General features: G+C 38.6%; 1 long non-coding RNA gene across 4 annotated transcripts; it reads left to right on the plus strand.

Annotated features, from left to right (window-relative positions):
* Positions 1-1,296: 1,296 nt before the first annotated feature.
* On the plus strand, positions 1,297-12,080 carry LOC137158356 (uncharacterized). Of its 4 annotated transcripts, none has more exons than XR_010921385.1 (3): positions 1,297-1,483; positions 2,069-2,173; positions 11,868-12,080. It is a non-coding gene; the product is annotated as an uncharacterized lncRNA (long non-coding RNA). The 4 variants fall into 4 exon arrangements; XR_010921388.1 differs by lacking the exon at positions 11,868-12,080 and adding an exon at positions 2,661-2,840; XR_010921387.1 differs by lacking the exon at positions 1,297-1,483 and adding an exon at positions 1,502-1,613.
* The last annotated feature ends 536 nt before the right edge of the window (positions 12,081-12,616 follow it).

The raw sequence follows: 12,616 nt of genomic DNA on the forward strand, positions 1-12,616 counted from the left end.
ACTCTATTACACAGCCCTACCAAATTTATGCAGTAAAACATTTATGCCACATGAAAAGAAATCTCAGTACACATAATGGAGAGTTGGAAGCACCTCTGAAACACAAGATGATCCTTTTGTTTATCCAGTTATGACCCATCAGAATCACATCTCTGTTTGTAATTAGCAACCACACTATTGTCACAGCAGGTGGCTTTCGTCAATCACTGTATACTTTTAATGTTAGTATAACTAATGAATAAACTAGATGTTAATTTTATTTTTCTGTACAACATGCTATTTATAGGATTGTTGTTAAGACCTTTTTTTTTCTATATGATGTGAAGCAGAAGTAACTTAGACATATAATGCAATCAGTTTTATAATTGACAACCATGATTACATTTTTGCAATAAAATATATACCAACACCTCAGCAAATTATTGCCTAATGCAGTATGAATCCAGCATTAATGAAGAAATTGAAAAATAAACAACAGCGGCAACTTAAGTACAAAAATCATCAATGCATATTTGAGACTAATGTGATTAAGTACAACATGATGTGTAAACAAAGATAGTTTCTTCTGGTTCAGCATTTCTAATTTTTAGACAGCTTACAACATTGCACAGGTTGTTTTATACTATATTGCTATACTATATTGCTAAACATGCCCAGCTCTATTTTCTAAGAAGAATATTTATATTCTTGGGATTATATTCTATTAGTATAAGCAAATGAATTTTTCAAACTTGTTTGCTTAACATTAGATAAACATGAGTTTGCAATATTTGTAAGCCATCTATACATTTTGAAATAAGACGTTGCAATCAAATAGGTGCCTGCGGAATCAGAACATATTCTGGGGGTTAATAGATGGTTCTGCTTTGTGCAAAATATTAGAAAACTCACAATAACCCAGTCTTAGCCATACGATTTTAAAGGCGGCAAATTATCTCTATGGTTTGGTGAATTATGAGAAGCTCAAATGATTTAGTGACTGGGTTTCAATGTCTCCTTTTGCACCTTAGGAATGCAGACTGTAACTGTCAGACTGTTTGCAAAAATTACTGACATACCTTTTTAAAAATTGCTGAGATATAAATAATATCTTTGTCCTCCAAAATACTCCCTCTAGACAGCAGTGTTGTATTTTGGAAACATTCACTTCAAATAGATTTCATGGGCTAGATTCTGAGGTGCACTCAGCACACGAGATGGAAAGGCAGATGTAGCATTATTCCACTTTTCCATCTCCCAATACTGGGAGCAGCTAGGGGCTAGGTTATGGTATTCACCTTGGAGGTAGCAGATCCCTGTTCAAATCCCTTCTTCTCATCAGGTGCAGGGGGGACTTGAACTGGAGTCTCTCACATCCCAGATGAGCACCCTAACCACTGGGCTAAAAGGTATGAAGGAGGGCCTTGACCCCCAGCTGTTGGTTGTGAACTCACCTGATTTGGTAGGCAGCCTCTGAGCATGCCTAGTGGATTGGGCCCCAGAGGTGAGTTAAGCAGCTGAGCACTTATCTTCCTCTGGTTTGTGAATTGCTGGGAGGTTTAGGTGGGAGATTAGACATCTAGGTGCTTAGAATAAGTAGCCATGCGCATGCTCAGAGGCAGAAACAGAGAAATGTAAGAACCTTTTTACTGCAAAAATGTAGCCACAGAGTTTAGAAGCCTACAGGGTCCAGCAGGAGTTTTGTGAAGCCTAAAACTGGGACTTAAGCACATAAATATGGGGTTTACATGCCTACATACTTCTATGAATCTCGGCCTCAGTTGTTAGGAAGTGTGTTTATGCTTTGTTGTGTCTGGATCACCTGCCGTATGAGAGCTCACACTGACACAGGGTTAATTAAAAAATCCCAGCTTGTTTGTGGCTGCTTACAACATAGTTTCTTCAGCTGCATGGCTTCTCACACAGTTCTCCAGGAGCTGTTGCGTCCAAACAATCCTCCCCCCCCGGAACCAGTATGCTGCCTGAAAGTGTCTGCTAACACTTTCATATCGTTACATTCCTTCTCTTTTAAAACAAACAATCATATACCCCAGAAATAACTGATAACATAACCTAATATTCCTTTCAGATGCTGACTATTCTTGCAGTTACCATGTTCATCAGTTTGTCTAAAATTGTAACAATTTGTATAAAATTGTAACAACTTGGAAGTCCATCACACAAAATCCCTCAGGTGAGCAGGTCTTTTAAGAATCCACTCTCCGCTAAAACCATGTGCTTTACTGGAGTCTCTTTGGTGCTGTCTTCCTCCCCTTTGGTCAGCTAAAAGTCTCTAGGCTTGGTGTTGCTAGAGTGTCCCTCAAAACATTTTCTTCCTCCTGTCTGTCCTCTGGTATGCCCCTGACATTGTCCACTTTTAACACTGTAGCTGGGGATACTCCTGCTGTAGAATCCTAAGACGTGTTGTCCGTCCTGTCCTTAGAAGTTTCTTATATTTTTCTGAGGTGCCTACGGTTTTGCCTCACTATCTGTCCATTCGCACTTGGTATGCTCTTTGGTTTCCTGGTTGTATCACTGTAGCTTTGTGCCAGAACTTATCCTTTTTTTGTTAATGGTTGTATATGCACTTTGTCACCTGGCTCCAGATCTGGCAGATATCACTGCTCTGCTGTTTTTGTTTTTTTCAACAGTTTCTTGGTTTTGTCTTTTTTTTAAAACAGATGATTCCACTTTACCATTGCTTTGAGGATACTCTGGTGAATATGTTATGTGATCAAAATCTCAGTCCTTACTGAACTTTCGGAATTCTCCTGAAATAAAGTGTGGTCTGTTATCTGAACAAAGTGTGATTTTTATCTTCCATTTCCTGTGTCTGGATCCTGTGTCTGGTAAATAGTCTATCTCCCAGAAATTGGAAAAACAGTCTACAATGATCATATACCCTTTGTCTCTAAAGGTAAACAAATCCTCTCCCACCTTTCTGAACTTTGTGTTGTCACAGAGTCTCTTTTGGTTGTCTGTCTTCCCAGGATCTGCAGACATCACACTTTTCCATAAACGCCCTTAATTGCTCATTCATTCCTTGCCATTATATAGTCTCTCACAACTTGCACCACAATCCCACTAAAATCATATCACTTTCTTCCCAAGTTACAAGGCTGCCATACAACTGTTCCTGATGTTTACTAGGGTCTTCTTTCATTGTGTTTACCAGCTGTTCGGCATCCCAGATAATGTCCTCATATCCACTGTTTCTCTCTTCAGTTACTGTGTGTACCTTGGATTTGTTTTTCTCTTCTCTGGACAAACACTTGGCTTCAAAATGATTACATTTGTCACAGATATGGCATTTTTCCCCATAAGCCAGACACTCTTCTGTCTTACATGTTTTCTTGCACAGTATTTGCATGTGTCTGTACCATTGTCATCTACTGATCTTGTATCTGGTTTTGATTTCATATTCTGATATATTGTGTGGACAGTTTCTGCTGACTTCACTTCCAGGATTCTACTCATCTCTTTGGATCGCTCTGCAGCCTTGTATATCTCCAAGCTTTCCCCAAAGTTAAGTCAGTTTTCCTCAGCAACCACTCCTGTACTTGCAAGTCTTGTGTCCCACACACTGTCTGATCTCTTATCAATGGATCTTTAATATTTCCAAAAGTTCAACCGGCCGCTAGAACTTTTACATTGGTGCTGCATTCATCTATATCCTTTCCAGCTGCTTGATCCTGAGTAAAGAAATTATATCTTTCCACCACTTTCATTCTTCTTGGGGTTACAGTGAGTGTCAAAACAGCCCATTATTGCTTCAAAGTTATGTAGAGCACAGGGACTTTCTGTGCACAAAGTCTCACTTATCTCACTTCCCCTTTCTCCAATCAGGTGGTAAAAAATAGTTTTATTTCCACAGCATCCTCTTTACTTGCACTACAGTATCGACATTGAGGTTAAATTCCTCTTTCCCGCTCTTACATGCCTCAGCTAAATTCTAAGCTTGCAGGTTTAATGACCTTGGAGGCTTCAGCCCCTCCATTTTCTATTATCACTCTTGTCTTGTAAAACAAACCATGTACTCACAGAAGTATTCTGCTTTCTGCAATGCAGCTTTGAATGGTCTTTCCTGCTGTCTAGAATTCAATTACCACTGCCACCATGTTTTATGCTTTGTTGTGTCCAGATCATCTAGCATATAAGATCTCACTCTGACACAGGGTTAATTAACAAACTCCAGATTCATTGTGCCTGCTTATAACATGGCTTCTTCAGCCTCATGGCTTCTCACACAGTTCCCCAGGAGGTATCGATTCCAAACAGTTCTCCCTCCCTCCCTTCCCCCCAGGACACAGTATGCTGCCTGAAAGTGTCTATTAACACTTTCATATTGTTATAGGAAGAGCTGTAGGGAGTGGAGTGAATAGATTCCGGCAGGAGACCCTAAAGCAAGGGAAGGAACCCAGTGTACAAATGACTCACAGGTAGATGACCTGCAGAGCCTAATCCCGCTCGGAGAAGGCTAGCAAGGAGAAGGGATCAGGGAAATTTGCCTTAGCACCCAGGCAAATTACCCACCAAGCATAGTCCTGCTAAGCATAGATAGGCTCCTGCAGAAAACCTGTGAGGGTGTGCGGGGCAGGGGTAACCTGACTGATATGTTGCATTTGTGTTCAATAGTTGTATTTTAAGAAATAAAACCAAAACTCTTAAGGAAAAGGACTGAAATGCTGTGGCAGGAGAGCATTCTTTGGTGCACACCTGAGTGAGTTAGATCACTGGCTATGCTAACGTAATGTCACTCAGTGATTTCCCCTACACAACAGAAATCCCCAGCTGGCTATATCAGACATCTTTCCACCCACTCTGCTCTGCTGGAGTGGACAGAGAGGAACCAAGCTCTGGGCCCCCGTAACTTCATTCAAACAAAATGGATACTAAGGCAGAAATTTTCAAAGCTGACTAGGAGATTTAGTGACAATTTGTGTGATTAAATCCCCTACTTGGCTTTGAAAATCTACACCCACATCCATAATTTGAATTCTCTTTGGACTCTTATCACCCTTTTCTTGCGTCGTGTTTAAAATTAGATTGTAAGTCTATGGGAGAAGCAGCTATGTGTTTATCTTTACTGTAAAGTGCCTACCATACCTTTTGGTGCTTTAAAGAAATAAGTCAATTAATATTTCTACAGTGTACTTTTTGGACTTTTATAACATTTTCAACCTGTGGAATGAAAGAAGGTCCATGAATGTGTGCAATGTGTGTAACAATAAGTAAGCATTTTTAGGTTTTTCAGAAAATACTTGATAACAGTTATTTGGGACTTTACAAGATCTTGTGTTCTCATTTCCTCAACTCTGCACATGCTGTTACCTGTATTATCAAGGTAACTACAGGAACAAATGAGAAACACATGGGAGGCAATGTGGCCCAGTAGATAGGGCACTGGACTAGGAGTCAAGAGACCTGCATGCTAATCCTGATTCTGCTACAGATCTGCAATGTGACCTTAGTTAAGTCACTTTGCCACTCTGCCTCCGTTTGTAATGACACATTTTCTCTGTTGCCTTTTTAGATTGTAAGCAATTCATGCAAGGACTGTTTCCTGCTATGTGTGTGTAGGGGGGCTAACTAGGTGCTACCATGATATGAATAGTAATAATACATTTTTGCATATGTAATTTAATGCAGATATTTTAGAAACACAGTCCTCAAATATAAATATTTATTTTGTTAGCATTTTAATGGTTATTTATTAATTGATGCAAATTTAAGTCCTAATCCAACAAAGCATGTGTTTAATATTAAAGTCACTCATATGCTTAACATATGTGCTGAAGTGTTTTGCTGTATTGGCACCACCTTAGTATAGTCCCAAATTGAAAGTCCTGACATGGGAAGTTCTCTCTTTATCCACAGATTAAGCACTGCATGGGTAGCAGCACTATAAGTTGTTACTTCGCCCCTTCCCCATTCTGCCAATGTGCCTCCACACTAACCTTGAGGGATCCCCACTGGGAGTGAGATGGAAATTGAATTACTCTGACTCATCCAGTCTCTGGTATCTCTGCTAAGGCAGCCAGCTGTGGTGGTAAATGTAGTGGTGGTTTCAGTAACACAGACCTTTTCACTGGGAACTGGACTGAGAATACAGATTCACTTCCCGTAGGCCAAACAACCAATCGGAGCTAGCAGCCTGAGCTGTGTACAATTCACAGTGCACAAGTCAAAAATTCCTCATGAACATTTTCTCTATTTTGTTTCATGTGTGTTCTGCACCTTCAAAAATCCATCTCCTTTGCAAATTTGATGAAGTTGCTATTTTCACATAAAAAACCAATGTGAAAAGTTAACATGTTGAATGTTGTGATGTGAAAGCTGTTTTTGTTCAGAGAATGGCCTCATTTGCACTGAAAATGGACTTCATTTAAAAAAAAAATTAAATTTAGCAAAATTCTGTCCATTTTTTTAAGTCATAACAGCCTTGAATTCTGACTAGATTCACAGAGTGTTTCAAAAGTTTTTTGTACAGCTCACGCAATAGGTTTCAGTCACTATTGGTCATAGTTGGATTTGAACAGATGACTTAAGCTCAGAATCTTTAGATCCTATTACAAGTACCCTGAATCATCCCATTCCCTTTCAAAATGTTTGTGTGTACTCATTAAAAACTGCTTAGATGCAACCTTCTGAGTTGATAGTCTTTAGCGTTTCCTGGGAAGAGAGGATAGGTGCTAGCTACTGTCACAACACTTACAGCTGGTAACTCCGTCTTCTGAAGTCCTCAGCTCAACTGGCAACAGGTAATGCTTTTTCAAACCAAGTTAGGGTAAAGACTTAATTATCTATGATTCTAATTCTTCCAGAAACACCATGTGTCCGAATCTCAGAGGCTGGGTTTTTAAGGAACTATTTAAAACTGAACACTTGAGAGCGGGTTTCTTTCTGTTTTTACACGATGATCAAACAGTAACTTGGAAACTTGCTACTTCAGTTAGTAACAGATCATAAAATTGCAAACTCACTGTCTTAAAATGAATGAAGAGATGTACAGCATTGTGCCGGGCACTGCAGTCATGCTGTGCCTTGTGCAACCTGGACATTTTGAAGGATGGGAGGATGCATGTTTCAATGAGCAGTGCCAAAGAGAGAGGTGGGGAAAGTCTGTTTCAGAAGGCTATTGCTTACCATCAAAAGGATTTAGGTGTGTGATCACAACATGCATATTTACCCAAGCAAATGAATGAGGAAGAAAGACACTTGAAAGGACATGACACTTGAAGGTTCATGATTTTTCTTCTGCTGCATCTTGCTCATTTCAGTTCTAAAAGGCATGGCTTGTGTCACACACTCATCAGCACCTTCTTTTGGCAAAGCTAGAACCAATCATTTTTTCCTGGTGAATAACAGCTGAAAAAAAGAAAGACAGACATTTGGGAAATCAATAACAAACCATTCCAGGTACCCTGGCCTGTGTGGAAGTGGCAAAACATTTTAAAAACCACTGATAAATGTTCTTGTTGTTCTATTCTTCATTGCACTCACTGCTAAAATGGGAACAACAATGCTTATCTACTTAGGAGATACTAAGTACTTAGGAATACTAAAGGAACTAATTCAAGTTTGCAAAGCATTTTGAGTTGCTCAGAGGAAAGGTACTATATAAGTACAAGGCACTATTGTTGTCATTGTAAATTTTGTCAAAACGGTTACGGGCCCTACAATTCCTTATAATCATGAAAAATATACAGCTCTCAGAAAAGGTTTTCTGTTGTATCCTAGGCACAAGTTTTTGGGTTGTTCACTGCACGGGGCAGAAGCAATGTTTGTCCCTGATCCTTGTGAATTCTTAGGCATGTGCTTGATACTATGCATTGGATTAAACCCATGCATATAGCTAAGCGTATGAGTCAGGGCCTTTTTGGGGAATCTTCAGCACATTAGCCCTGTTAAAAAGTATTAATACTTTCTCTTTTTCTCCAGAACCTGTTGCATATCCCCTGAGTGCCATTCTAGTTTCTGATCTAGAGATCACAAATCACAAAGAATATTAAAATAAACAAATGTGTAGGGGCACCAGGCTGCCTATGGATGGATGGAAGGTACGGGTGAATTGTTGTAACTAACTGATGGAGAGTGACAATGGAGATGGCTCATGTTACTTTGATTAAAATTATGTTAATCAGGAATTTGTTCATATAATTCCACCCCTTCACCAGAAGTGCAAATAACAATGTGTTATATATGATCGGAAACATATATATTTATTCAGACTGTTACAGTGAATCTGGAATCCCTCAGGAATAGTGTGAATAGTGTGACATTGTAAAAAGCTATTTGAGATAAAATTAGATTCTAACTTAATAGGTGAATTAAAAGCCATTCTTTAAAGGCCCCATATGATCTATTAAATTACCTAATAACCATTTACCAGTTCCATGAAATTGAAAAAGATTAAAAAAAAATTTAACCACTACCCTTAAATTTCTGGAGACCTAGGTTCAAGCACTGAATAGTGTCCCAAGCAAAAATAACCAATGTCTCCTCTTCCCCCAATCCTGCATTTACAATATGCAGACGCAAACTCACTGTGCTCTTTCTTCAGCCTGATTGACATTCTCAGCTTACAGAGTGCCATGCAGGGGAACAAGAGGGAGATTGCAGCCCTGCCGGAGTTGCAGTTACAGAACTGCATAAAGCAGTACACACAATATTAGCCTATTTTAATTGTTATTTGTTTCACAGTAACAGCTAGAAGCCACAAGCAAGAACAGGACCCCATTGTGCTAGGCAGTCTTTCCCTAGAGAACCTGCAATCTAAATAGCCAAATCAAACAAAAGGATGGGAAAAAAGAATTATTATCCAGCTATTACAGAGGGGGATCTAACGGATAGACACGTTAAGTGACTTGGTAAAGGTCACGGGGAAGCCTGTGGTAGAGTGGGGAATTGAACACAAATCTCCAGCAGCCCAAGCTAGTACTTCAGGTGCAAGGCCATCCTTCCTTTCTCTTCCTGATGTAATTGCTGTTGGCCTCCCTCCACACTTGTTAGAGATTTTTAAAGGGTTTTAAAAGGAACATAGTTTTATAGACTAGAGGTATAGTCTTGCAGTCTCTGCTCAGTTCTTATTCAGGCAAAACTGCCATCATGGTGTTCTAGACTTTAACGCTCTTGGTGAAATCCTGGCCCAACTGAAACCAATGGAAGGTTCACCATTGACTTTAGTGGGGCCAAGATTTCACCCTGTTGCCCTTAGCCCACCATTTTTGTCTTATCGACTTCAGTGGCTCTTTTGCATGGGACAGGAGTAGGCCCCAGTTCAGGGAAGCACTGAAGTATGTGCTTAACTCCTACCTAGTGCAGGAGAGCTTTAAGTACATGCTCAATTTTAACCCTATGCTTAATTCTACTGACATCAGTGGAACATAAACACAGACCTAAGTGCGTCCTGCTTCAGTGCTAAGTTCCTGAATAGGTATGCTCTACTGAATCTAATCCTAAATAAGGACTACAAAGGATTGTGCATATGAGTTAATTCTTGCCTCTAACACTCTGTCGTTCTTTTATCTTCTGGATGTTTTGGTGCTTTATCTTACTCTTGAGGCTCAGATACACCAGTGTAACTCCAGCATATTCTCCCAACTTCAGTGGTGTTACTCTACATTTAAATGAGACAGAAACTGGCCCTGAATCTTCACTCTGCTTGGTCAGGAATCAGACCCGCTAGCACTTTTCCAAAAAGAGTAGAAGTGTTAATATGTAAAATGTGGTTTTCTTGTACTGGGCAGTTTTCTTGTTGCACTGACAGAGAAGAAAATATGATTAGATGAATGGGTCCGTTTTAGTATGCGCTTGACTATGAAGCCTTTGATTTCACTTCTGGAAAGCGGTTCTGTTGTTTTACTAGTGTTCATGTGATCTGTGTGATCCCGCTTCACTGTACATTGTGTATTTTCATTCCTCCTAGTTATTCTCTGAAGTTTGTTTTGACATCACAGTCGATACAAAAATAAAGCAGACAAAAAGTTTAGTGGAAGGAGAGTTTTCTTAGATTTATTTAAGAATAATCTGTGCTTTTTTACTGCTATAGAAGATACCTACTCCACATCCCTCTCCTCCCTTTTGAGAAGTCTGGTTATACTTCTGCCTGATGCAATCTAGAGAGGGACAGATAGTTCTGTGTTTTCAGCATGGTTAAAGTTTTAGTACATTTCTTTTGTGTGCCTTTTTCTAGTTATCACTTCAGGTCTCCATTGAGCTTCAGTGAATGATCAAATCTTTTAAATGCATTAGTTGAACATTATTTTACTGCTCTCTCCAGAAGGCTCCTTACTACTGATGGCTTTACTCCTATCGGGGCATTTAATGTATAAAATGGAAGATGTGACTGAACCACTATAATTATAGTTACAGCCAAGCAGCTGTTTCTATCATACACTCATACATTCAGGGGCCTATAAAATTTTGGCTGAAAAATATATACTTCAAGCTAAAACTTGGCATATGAGATCCCATATTCAGAGTGAATGGTTTTGGATTTTTTGTTTTTGCTTTGTTTTTTAAACATGTTTTAAAAAATCCATTTGGCCATTATGTAATTATAAGTTTCAGTTTCAATAAACATTAAGGAGAAGCAGGGATGTTTATTTTCAGAGAAGAAGCCATTAATCCTGTGACTGTTTTATTCCAATTATACCAAATACTGAATCATGTAAATGTAAGTGGGATGGATAGTGGTCCAAGAGATGGGCAATTGCTCACTCTACTATTATTGAAACACTGTATTCTGATGGATTTAGAGACTAGATTTGTTCCATGCTTCAACTAATTAAAAAGTATTATGGTAAAAGTGCAAATTTATATTATATTAATATATGCACAAGTTTCTGATTGGATGAAATCTTGTTAGTTACTCCTTTTCAGTATACCAGATTCCATCATCGAGTTAACTGATTGGCCAATAGCAATTTTATTCTAGTAAAATTGTTGCTACAATTTTTAAAAGCCCTTCAAAGACAAAGAAATCCTTCCTTCACCATATTATCAGGGAGATTTAAGTGATGAAGTTAAAATATATGGAAGCTCACTGAAGAGCACGTTTAAAATAAATGTTCTCCTATGTCAGTGATTCAATAGAAAGACTACAGAAACATGGGGTTTTCCTCTTTTTCCTTCCTTCCCAGTCCCCCTACATCCAAGATAGGGAGATAGTAAATGATTTCATGTCAACAGAGTTGTGAAAAGCCAGATACTCCTGGAATTGTCAGCTAACGATTCATTCTGTGAGGGTTTGGATAGCGCTTCAGACAGCTCCAAGCTTTGACTGCCACAGATGAGCTACAGAATTCACTATACTTAGCTGCAGTTTCAGAATTCTCTTCCCCTTGTTTCAGAATTACTATAGATTTTTTTAGACATACTTAGTCTACTTAAATAAATGTAGGAGGATTAAAGTGGCGACAGCTATTTTAGTTTGCTTGACAAATGCTGCCCTATTATTAAGTTAATGTCTGTCTCTTGTCTGTTTAGTTTTGCATATATCTTATGCACACAATTTATTTCAGGGATTGTTATTCATCAAAGGAAAGCTTCAGGTCTGAAAAACAATCTAAATGGCAAATACTGAACAGCAAAAGCTTGTTTTTTAAAACAGACATGCAATTGTTCACCTAATTTGTGCATGCAAATTAATACAACTGTATGTGCACTTGCATGTACAAATGGCTAGAACAGTCCATTTTCATGTTCAATTACCTCCTTTACAATAACCCTATGTGCAAAATGGTTGAACAACTATGTACTTAATCATTTAAAAAAACTAAAGTCTTAATCAGAAACTATTACAATCACAGGTCAAATTAATCCATGATATAAAGTCCATGTCATTATGCCAGAAATGAATTTGTCCTCTGGGGTTTATTTTTCAGAAAGGAACATGGAAGAAGTAACTCACCAACACTTCAGTAATACTTTAAAAATGGAACATAGAAGAAACAGCAATCTTCAGGGAAAAAAGAAAAGGATGTTGCAATTTCCACAGGATGTTTTTATAGTAAAGATTTAGTATCCAGGATGTAAAACAGGTCAAAAGGCTTTGTATGATTTATACAGACCCCCTTTAAAATAAATTTCACTATCTTCTCTGACTCCTTATTCTTAGATTAATCACAGCCTGTATTGCATGATGTAATAATTTTCTTTACATTTCCTTTCCATGACAGATTTGTCTATAAAAAAAGTTATGTTTTCACAAGACAGTTCCCCAACATATTCTACATCACTGGCCAGCTTTCTCCTGTTCTTCTATTGCTCCAAAACTATCCCCCAATACGTTGCACTGCATTTTATTCTGATGCATTATCTAGTTTATTTTTATGTCTCAGGGAAAAAATCATTATGAACTCTAAAAGCTTGCTTCAGTTTTGATTTTAGTGCTTCTGTCATTCACTTTATCTTGAACATCATCATGTAGCGTGAACTCTGCTCACCCGCCTAAAACACAAGAATTTGGGCTTTATGGGCTGATCTAAGGCCCATCAAAATCAATGGAAAGACCTACACTGAGTTCAGTGGGCTTTGGATCAGGCCCTATACAGGTGGAAGATATCTGGAAATGTGGAATCCATCATTATTGCAGCCTACATGCTGGAGTAGCATCTGCAGATCTTTCACACTA

Source organism: Emydura macquarii, unplaced genomic scaffold (genome assembly GCF_026122565.2).
Source record: "Emydura macquarii macquarii isolate MOO-44397 ecotype Brisbane River unplaced genomic scaffold, CSIRO-AGI_Emac_v2 contig_1644, whole genome shotgun sequence".
NCBI classification, from domain to species: domain Eukaryota; kingdom Metazoa; phylum Chordata; order Testudines; family Chelidae; genus Emydura; species Emydura macquarii.